This window comes from Rutidosis leptorrhynchoides, chromosome 2 (genome assembly GCF_046630445.1).
Source record: "Rutidosis leptorrhynchoides isolate AG116_Rl617_1_P2 chromosome 2, CSIRO_AGI_Rlap_v1, whole genome shotgun sequence".
In the NCBI taxonomy this organism is placed as follows: Eukaryota; Viridiplantae; Streptophyta; class Magnoliopsida; order Asterales; family Asteraceae; genus Rutidosis; species Rutidosis leptorrhynchoides.
Window position 1 is genome coordinate 607197558 of NC_092334.1, and position 10185 is coordinate 607207742.

Here is a 10185-nt window from a genome sequence, read left to right on the forward strand (position 1 = left end):
ATTTTAGCTCCGTTGCGTAGCGCGTTGAGAGTTGACTTTGGTCCCGGTTCCGGATTTTCGAACGTCCTTGCGTACAATTTAATATCTTGTATTTTACGTTTCGCGTCTTGTACTCTTGTAATTTTTAGATGTTTCTTATCAATAATTGGAACCACTTTGATTGTATTTTGTACTTTTGAGCTTTTTGGTCGTTTGCGTCTTTAATTTGTCGAATCTGTCTTTTGTCTTCACCTTTTATTATTTAAACGAATATCACTTATAAATAGAACAATTGCAACTAAAAGCTTGTCTTCCTTGAGGGATAATGCTATGAAATATATGTTTGTTTTTAGCATTATCAAATATTCCCACACTTGAGCGTTGCTTGTCCTCAAGCAATATAGTCTTGAAATAAAAATACTAGAATCACTTCTTTATTCTTCACACTTTGTACATCTGTGATTTCTATACGGCGGTATAAACAATGGTAGTAACGATGTGGTTTACAGTCCCACATGACTATAAAAATTTAGATCCATTAAGGAAATTGGATCTTTATGAAAACATTTGATCTTTTGAAAATTAGATCTAACTTTTACCCTAGATAAGTTTTCCGGAATAACCCTTCACCGGTGTTTGCAAATTGTTTTTGTGGGTTTGGTGGGTTTCATATTTGAAAATTTTAGCTCAAAACTTGTGGTTTTGTGTCACCCACTTGCTATCCTTGTATTGGGAAAGCAACACGTCCAGTATACTTGCTCCGTATATTACCTTTCGGTAAACTACCGTCCGGTTGTAAAGGAAAGCATTGAAGAAGCAACTGTTAAGGCAATGTCCCCTGACATGCTTTTAATTATGGTCTATAACGTGTCGGATGCAATTACTATCCTTGCTAGGAGAAATAGTAAAGCTCACCCTTATAATTTTCCGGTCTGGCACAAGGTCCTGTCTTTGACCATGCTATGCAACTACCGTTCTTACGGTTGACACCCGATTTGGTTCAGGTGACCTAATGAATTCCAGGTGAATTCCTAGGATTTTACGTTCAATGGTAATGAACGCATTGAAAATGGGTTTTCAGAAAACAAATCGGTTTGTAATTTTGATCAAAATATTTTCTCGTTTAAGCTCGAGTTTAGATATCATTGAATTTCATGAGTTTGTAATTCTCAATCTTTAAGATCAATCTCTAGGATTGAGTAATATCAGTCTTAAAAGCTGATTTTTAATCTTTAAGGAGATTATCCTTTCTGGGGATCTGATTCATTAGTCTTATCAAACTAATTTGTACGGTGTCCTCCCCATTTTTCGAGACAGATCCTCTCATGGTTAGGATAAGTCTGACCACTTGGCGACCCTTTTGATGCTGAGGTCCGTGGATTTCCTTCTGATTTTAGTGATGACTTTTCTAGATTTTTTGTCAACCTACAGCTGGTCTGGACGACAACTTCATGACCTAAATCAAGAAGCGCGTTTCTTTTTCAGAAGACTTTACTTCCTTTTAATGATGGAATTGATTCATCTTGTAGATCCATCTTTTCTTTCAAATATATTACAGTAAATCGGGTAAAACTGTTTAGATTAGTCCAAAGCAAGAGTATCTTCAGTTATTTGCACAAAAATATGTGATATATGTTTTAAATAACTTGGTAATTTTTCCACACTTGGATTTTATTTTCCTTTTTATTGTCCTCTATTCCATTTTAAATGAATTTTAATATTTTGGTTTGTTTCTCAATTTATGTCCTCTCCGAGGTAACAATAATTTCGGTGTTAACACCTAGTTTTATTGTTCATAAATATGTATAAACATGATTTTGAGTTCATTTAATTGAAAATTTTGAAATTTTTTTCTAGAATTGGGTAGTCAGTATATAAGACTAGGGCCGTTCTTTATTATCAGAGAGCACTAGATTCTGATACAACTACTGCGTTACTAGTATTTTTAATGGTAACCAAGTGTTTAAATCAAAAAATTTTAAAATTCCGAAAGAATTTAGCTCCTTCCCACACTTAAGATCTTGCAATGCCCTCATTTGCAAGAAATCAGTAACAATTTAAATTATTGAGGGTGATTAGCGTAGAAAAATGATTAAATTTTACCAAAGTTTCCAAACATATTGGTGTTTTTTTTCTTTATTTTATTTTACTTTTTTTTTTATAAATTTATAACTTCTAAAACATAAATTAATAAAATATTAAAAATTTGTTTCTTTTTAGGAGTGAGGGTGTTTCGGATCGATGTCCTAGTCCGTCCCTCGACAAAATTTTAAAATTTGTCAATTCAAAGCGCGGTTTTAAAAGTAAAGATTTTTGAGTTTTTTTAAATGTTTTTGGCATACTTTAGTTTAATAAGATTAAAAATAATATAAAAGTTCTTGTCTCTCCCTTGGGTAAAGCAATTTCGGTTCAATGACCTAGTTTTCAACTTACGACGAATTTTTAAAAATCATATTTTTAACTTAACGAAATAAAGTAAATTTTTGTTTTTAAATTCACACCAAACTTAAATTTAAAATGCATAAAATTAAAAATTCATATTAAAAATTCACACCAAACTTAAATTATATTTTTGTTTTTATACATAAAAACTTATATTAAAATTTTTCAAATATTTACAATTTTAAATATATTGATTTAAAAAGTTTACAATATTATTTTAATATTAATTTTAAAAACAAAGTAAAAATAAAATTAAAAATCTTTTTGATCTTTTATCCCACTTTAATCAATCAAATATTATCAAAAATATACGCCCCTCTTTTCGGTAAAGTAATTTCGGCTATATTACCTAGATTTACTCCTGACGAATTTCTGAAATATTTTGGGTTGATTGATTAAAGATATTTATACCTTAAGAATAAACGATAAATTTCGCAGTGATGTAATAAATTTTTGTATGATATCAATAATTTCGGTCACGTATACCTAATTTTATCGAATACCAATTTAATACTTTATAGCGAACAAATCAGCGTTTATTATCAAAAGGTTAAAAATAAAAATAAAAATAAAAATTGAAAACTGTACAAACTTACCTGTGAAATAGAATTCTTAGTGACCTGTTTTAGCCCACTCATAAGATAGTCGGACTAATTGGTTTTCCATAGCTACATAGGCGTAACCTCGAGCATTTAATGCTTTTTCTTCTAAACATATGAATGGTCCATCTCTGCATAAAGTAACAAATTCGGTATTGGAATATGTCTGATTCGTCGAGCATTTTCCTTCGTGTGACCATTTTCCGCATTTGTGACATCTTTCAAGGTGTCGTGCTCTTCTTTTCGCTGTGGATTTTGATTTTCCTTTACCAAACTGTAACTTATTATTTTCGTTTCTGGATTCTTTTCTTACTCCGTCCAATTTACCTCTGATTAATGATACTATTTCACTTGGAAGGGTGTCATTATTACGTTTAGTGATTAAAGCGTGTAGCATTAGACCATGGTTTAGTTCACAGGAAGTCTTCATCTCGTAAAACCTAAAAAAAATAAAAATTCATAATGTGGGAAGAAGACTAGTTCTTTAGGGTCTGCTAGGGAAAGACCATTCGGGTTCCATTTTCGGAAACTACACGAAAATAGAAAATCTAACTCTAACAGAAATACATATTACCCTAAAAAGATTCGAACCTCCCCACACTTAGTTAGCTGTGGTGTTGAAATTGTGATTAACTTCGTTGTCAACTTCCATCGGATCATGTATGTAATGTTTAACTCTGTGACCATTAACTTTAAATTCAATCCCATTTGAATTTATTAATTCTACTGTTCCGTATGGGAAAACTCTTTTGACTATAAATGGTCCAGACCATCTTGATTTCAATTTTCCAGGAAATAGCTTGAATCGTGAATTGAAAAGAAGAACTCTATCTCCTTCTTTAAATTCTTTTAAACTTTTGATTCTCTTATCATGCCATTTCTTCGTTCTTTCTTTATAGATTAACGAATTTTTGTATGCTTCATGTCTTAATTCTTCTAATTCGTTTAATTGACTTAACCGTAGACGTCCGGCTTCATGTAAATCAAGATTACATGTCTTCAAAGCCCAAAATGCTTTGTGTTCAATTTCTACTGGAAGATGACATGCTTTTTCGTAAACGAGTTTAAAAGGCGTGGTTCTAATTGGAGTTTTGTAGGCTGTTCTAAAAGCCCAGAGTGCATCCTCCAATTTAATGGACCATTCCTTCGGATTTGATCCTACGATTTTTTCTAGAATACATTTTAATGCTCGGTTGGTATTTTCAACTTGTCCACTTGTTTGTGGATGATAAGCGGTGGAGATTTTATGAGTTACTCCATATCTTTTGAGAACTTTTTCAAGTTGATTATTACAAAAATGAGTACCCCTATCACTTATTAAAGCTTTCGGTGTTCCAAACCTTGCAAAAAGACGTTTTAAAAAGTTGACTACAACTCGTGCATCGTTAGTTGGGAGAGCTTGTGCTTTATCCCATTTAGATACATAATCAATGGCAACGAGAATGTAGAGATTATTATGAGATTTTGGAAATGGACCCATAAAGCCAATACCCCAAATGTCAAATACTTCACATACTTGAATGACATTTTGTGGCATTTCATCACGTTGACTTATTTTTCCGGCCCTTTGACAAGCATCACAGGATTTGTAAAGAAGGTGTGCGTCTTTGAAAATTGTAGGCCAATAGAATCCAGCATCGTAAACTTCTCTTGCTTTGAGTTGTGGCCTATAATGTCCTCCTGTTGGTCCTGTGTGACAATGGTTTAAGATTTGACTAGCTTCATCTCCGAATACACATCGGCGTATTATTCCATCGGGACAACTTTTAAACAGATGTGGATCTTCCCAGAAATAGTGTTTTATATCACTAAAGAATTTCTTTCGTTTTTGGTACGACAATCCTTTTTCAAGGAATCCACATACTAAGTAGTTTGCATAGTCTGCAAACCATGGAATTTTATTATAATCTATCTTCAATAGATATTCATCAGAAAAGTTATCTTGTATGGCCGATTCATTTAGAACTTCTAATTCGGGATTTTCAAGACGAGAAAGATGATCAGCGGCGAGATTTTCTGCTCCCTTTTTATCTCGGATTTCAATATCGAACTCTTGTAAGAGTAAGATCCAACGGATTAATCTTGGTTTAGCATCTTGTTTCGAAAATAGGTATCTAAGAGCAGAATGGTCAGTATAGACCACCGTTTTTGCTAGAACGAGATATGATCGAAATTTGTCAAAAGCAAAGACAATGGCAAGGAGTTCTTTTTCAGTAGTTGTGTAATTCGTTTGTACTCCTTGTAACGTCTTACTAGTATAATAAATAGGTTGAAATCGTTTTTCAATCCTTTATCCTAAAACGGCTCCCATTGCAAAATCACTTGCATCGCACATAAGTTCAAATGGTAGATTTCAATTTAGAGTTATCATGATCGGCGCATTAGTGAGTTTTTCTTTAAGAATATTAAAAGATTTGATACATTCATCCGAAAAGATGAATGGAGCATCCTTTTCTAGGAGTTTATTCTTAGGAGTGGCAATTTTAGAAAAATCTTTTATAAAACGTCGGTAAAAACCGGCATGCCCTAGAAAACTCCTAACTCCTCTAACATTGGTGGGATGTGGAAGTTTAGCAATTACATCTACTTTAGCTCTATCTACTTCAATTCCTTCCTTTGAAATTTTATGACCAAGAATGATGCCTTCTTTAACCATGAAATGGCATTTCTCCCAATTAAGTACTAGATTTGATTGTTCGCATCTAATAAGCATTCGTTCAAGATTAACTAGACATGTTTCAAAAGTATCACCGAAGACTGAAAAGTCATCCATGAAAACTTCCATGCATTCTTCTATCATATCGTGAAAAATCATCATCATGCACCTTTGAAAGGTTGCAGGGGCGTTGCAAAGTCCAAATGGCATGCGTTTGTAAGCAAAAGTACCATAAGGGCACGTGAATGTGGTTTTCTCTTGGTCTTCGGGTGCTATTGGAATTTGAAAATATCCGGAAAAACCATCAAGAAAACAATAGTAACTATTTCCGGCTAATCTTTCCAACATTTGATCAATGAAAGGTAAGGGAAAGTGATCTTTTCTGGTGGCGTCATTTAATTTTCTATAATCAATACAAACACGCCATCCTGTTACAGTCCTAGTAGGAATAAGATCATTTTTTTCATTTGTAATGACAGTCATGCCACCCTTCTTAGGCACGCATTGAACTGGGCTTACCCATGGACTATTCGAAATTGGATAAATTAAACCTGCATCTAGCAGTTTAATAATTTCTTTCTTAATAACATCTTGCATATTAGAATTTAGTCTTCATTGGCGTTGCACATACGTTTTATGACCTTCTTCCATAAGGATTTTATGTGTGCAATACGAAGGACTTATTCCTTTAATATCATGAATCTTCCATGCAATGGCTGGTTTATGAGCTTTTAGCACAGAAATGAGTTGTGATTTTTTATTTTCAGTAAGAGAAGACGATATTATTACAGGTAATTTAGATTCACCATGTAAATAAGCGTATTCCAAATGGTTTGGAAGTGGCTTTAACTCTAATGTCGGTGGTTCTTCTATCGATGATTTATATCGATATCTGTCTTATTCTTTTAGCATTTGAATTTCTTCTGTTGTTGGTTCATATCCATCAGCCATAAGTGTAGCTTACATTTCAGTTTCATCAATTGGTTCAGTTCCTTCTCCTAAAAAATATTCTCCTGTTCCTTGTAATTCTGGAAATTCTTCTAACAATTCTGCATGTGATTCTATAGTTTGAATATAATAACATGTATCATCTGCAGATTGCGGTTGTTGCATGGCTCTATCAACTGAAAAGGTAACACTTTCGTCCTCTATACTTAGGGTCAGTTTCTTACCAAACACGTCTATTATTGCTTTGGCCGTGTTTAAGAATGGTCTTCCTAATATGAGAGGTACTCGAAAATCTTCTTCCATGTCCAGAATAATAAAATCTACTGGAAATACTAAAGTACCAATTTTAACTAACATGTTCTCCATTATCCCTCTAGGATATTTTACTGATCGATCGGCTAGTTGTATGCTTATTCTTGTTGGTTTCAATTCTCCAAGGTCTAGTTTAGCGCATAGTGAATACGGCATTAGATTTATACTAGAACCTAAGTCTGCCAATACTTCTATTGAACTAAGACTACCCAGAAAATATAGAATTGTGAAACTTCCTGGATCTAATAATTTTTCTGGTATCTTATTCAACAGCACTGCAGAACAATTAGCATTCATAGTAACAGCCGAGAGTTCTTCCATTTTCTTTCTATTTGTGATTAGATCTTTCAAGAATTTAGCATATCTAGGCATTCCTGAAATTACATCAATGAAAGGAAGATTTACATTTATCTGTTTAAACATATCTAATAATTTGGATTGCTCGGCTTCAAGTCTTTCTTTTCTCATTTTACTCGGGTAAGGAAGTAGTGGTTGGTATGGTTTAATATAAGGTTTAGCCTTAAATGTGTTATCTTCATTAACCTTTTCAACTACCGGTTCTGTTTCCTTATCTTGATCAGATTGTGGTTCTTGTGGAGTAGGAATAGCATCATCAGAAATTACAGGTATTTCAGGTGGTTTAAGTGTAATACCACTTCTTGTGGTAATGGCTTTAGCTGTTTCATTTCGGGGGTTAGCATTTGTATCACTAGGTATACTTTCCGATTTTCTTTCACCTATTAACCTTGCTAGGTTGCTTACTTCTTGTTCCAAATTTTGAATAGAAGCTTGTTGATTTCTAAATGCTTGAGCATTTTGTTCATTCGTTTGTTTCTGGGATGTGAAAAATTGTGTTTGAGAATCAAGTAGCTTTGACATCATATCTTCTAAATTTGGCTTTTTATCATCGGTTTGTGGTGGTTTATTTTGAAAATTAGGTCTTTGCTGATTGTAAGTATTGTTGGATACTTGTTGATTGCTTGGACCTTGTTAGTTGTTGTATGGAACATTTCGGTTATAATTCTGGTTTTGATTGTAAATTGTTCTTGGCGGTTGATAATTATTCTGATAATTATTTCCAGGCCTTTGGTTTATGTATGAAACATTCTCTCTTTGTTCTATTGTTAGTTCAATACTGAGACAATCTTTTGTCAAATGTGGTCCTCCACACTGCTCACAACTAATTCGTATCGAGTGGATATCTTTAGTCATCTTTTCCATTCGTCTCTCGACAGCATCTATTTTTGCGGAAATGGAATCTAAGTCATGGCTAGAATCGGCTCTAGCTGCTTTAGATGATCTAACAATATCTTTTTCTTGGTGCCACTCATGTGAGTGGGAAGCAGTGTTATCAATAATTTTGTAAGCATCAGTTGCTGTTTTCTTCATAATGGAACCACCAGCTGCTATATCGGTGTCTTTTCTTGTAGTGATGTCGCATCCTTGGTAGAATATTTGTACTATTTGACAAGTGTCTAAACCATGTTGCGGACATCCTCTTAATAATTTTCCAAATCTGGTCCACGCCTCATATAGAGTTTCATTTGGCTTTTGTGTAAACGTAACAATTTCTCCTTGAAGTCTCACGGCTTTAGATGCCGGAAAGAATTGTTTAAGAAATTTTTCAACTAAAACGTCCCATGTATCAATCGCCCCTTCAGGTAACGATTCCAACCAATCTTTGGCTTCTCCCTTTAAAGTCCAGGGAAATAACATGAGATATATCTGTTCATCCTCCACTTCTCTTATTTTAAATAGTGTGCAGATCCTATTAAAGGTACGAAGATGTTCATTTGGATCTTCCTTCAGCGCACCACTAAATTGGCATTGATTTGTTACCATGTGTAGGATTTGTCCCTTGATTTCATAATCTGGCGCATTTATGTCAGGTTGAGTAATTGCGTGACCTTGGCCAGTGCGTTTAGCTCTCATTCGGTCTTCCATACTTAGAGGTTCCAGATTTTCCATGATTGAATTTGTTGAATCTGAATCACTATAGGATTCTGATTTAATGGTTGGTTCCTCAATAATCTCTGTTTGAATGATTGGTGGTTCCGGAGGAAAGATTAATGGTTCAGGATCTCGAAATCGTCCCTGAATATTCTCCAGATTCTCAATTGTGAGGTCGGGTTCAAAAAAATGGATTATCGGAAATCTGAATTGGAGTACTTGGTCGACTAGATGACGATTCTAAAGAAAAATTAACGGTGACAATATTTGCTAGATGTCTTGATCGAGTTACAGGTGGTGAACGTACAAAAGGTGGTGAACGTCTTGCTCGGTGCATTCACTGAATATCCTATTAGTTTTTAAAAAGGAAGAAAAATTATATAAGTTATCAAATTAATAGACTTTTCTGATTTTGCCCACGTTTCGAATAGCCAAAAGATGCAGCAGAGGGGCAGGATTCATTTGGTCTCAATATAATTGAGTACTGTTTGGCTCCAATAACCCGATCCACGTACAAATCCAACTATTACTACGAACCAGAAAATTTTGATGTCTATCAATTTAACCACTTAAAATAATTTTTCGTTTAAATTTAAAGAAATTTTAGATAAGAAATAGAAAAAAAATCTAAGTCCTAAAAACTAGAGCGTCGAGAAATAAGAAAGAAAAAGAGCGCGTCGAAAAAGGTCAAAAAATAAAAGGTCGAAAAATAATAGGCGTCGAAAAATAAAAATAAGAAAGTAGCGCGTCGTAACTTAAAAGGCACTAAAAAACTAGGAATTAAAAGTTGCATCTAAAAATATTAAAGCTTAAAAGAAATATTATATCCCAAATGGAAATAACTTAAAAATGTACTAAAACTTAAAAACGGCGTCGCAAAATTCTAAAGCACCTAAATCTTAGTCTAAAGAAAAAGCACTTAAGGGATTTTACGGTAAAACCTAAAAATCTAGAAGTAAAAATACTATGGCAAAAACTATGACTTAAAACTAAAAACGAGCGAAAAATACAAATATTACGCTAAAACGAATAAAAAGAAACAAAATATAAAAATATACTTAAAGTTGTAAAAAGTACAATTTTTATAAAAATATTATTTTTATATTATTTATTTATTAAAACTATTAATTTTATAATTTAATTAAACTAATTAAACTAAATATATAAATTAAATACAACTAATACTAAATAATTAAATAACTAAACCTAATTAGGGTTATAATAATAAATATTTATAATATACTCCGTAATTAATGCTGTTTTAGGGTTTACTGTGGCGTGTCTGACAGCTTGCTGTGC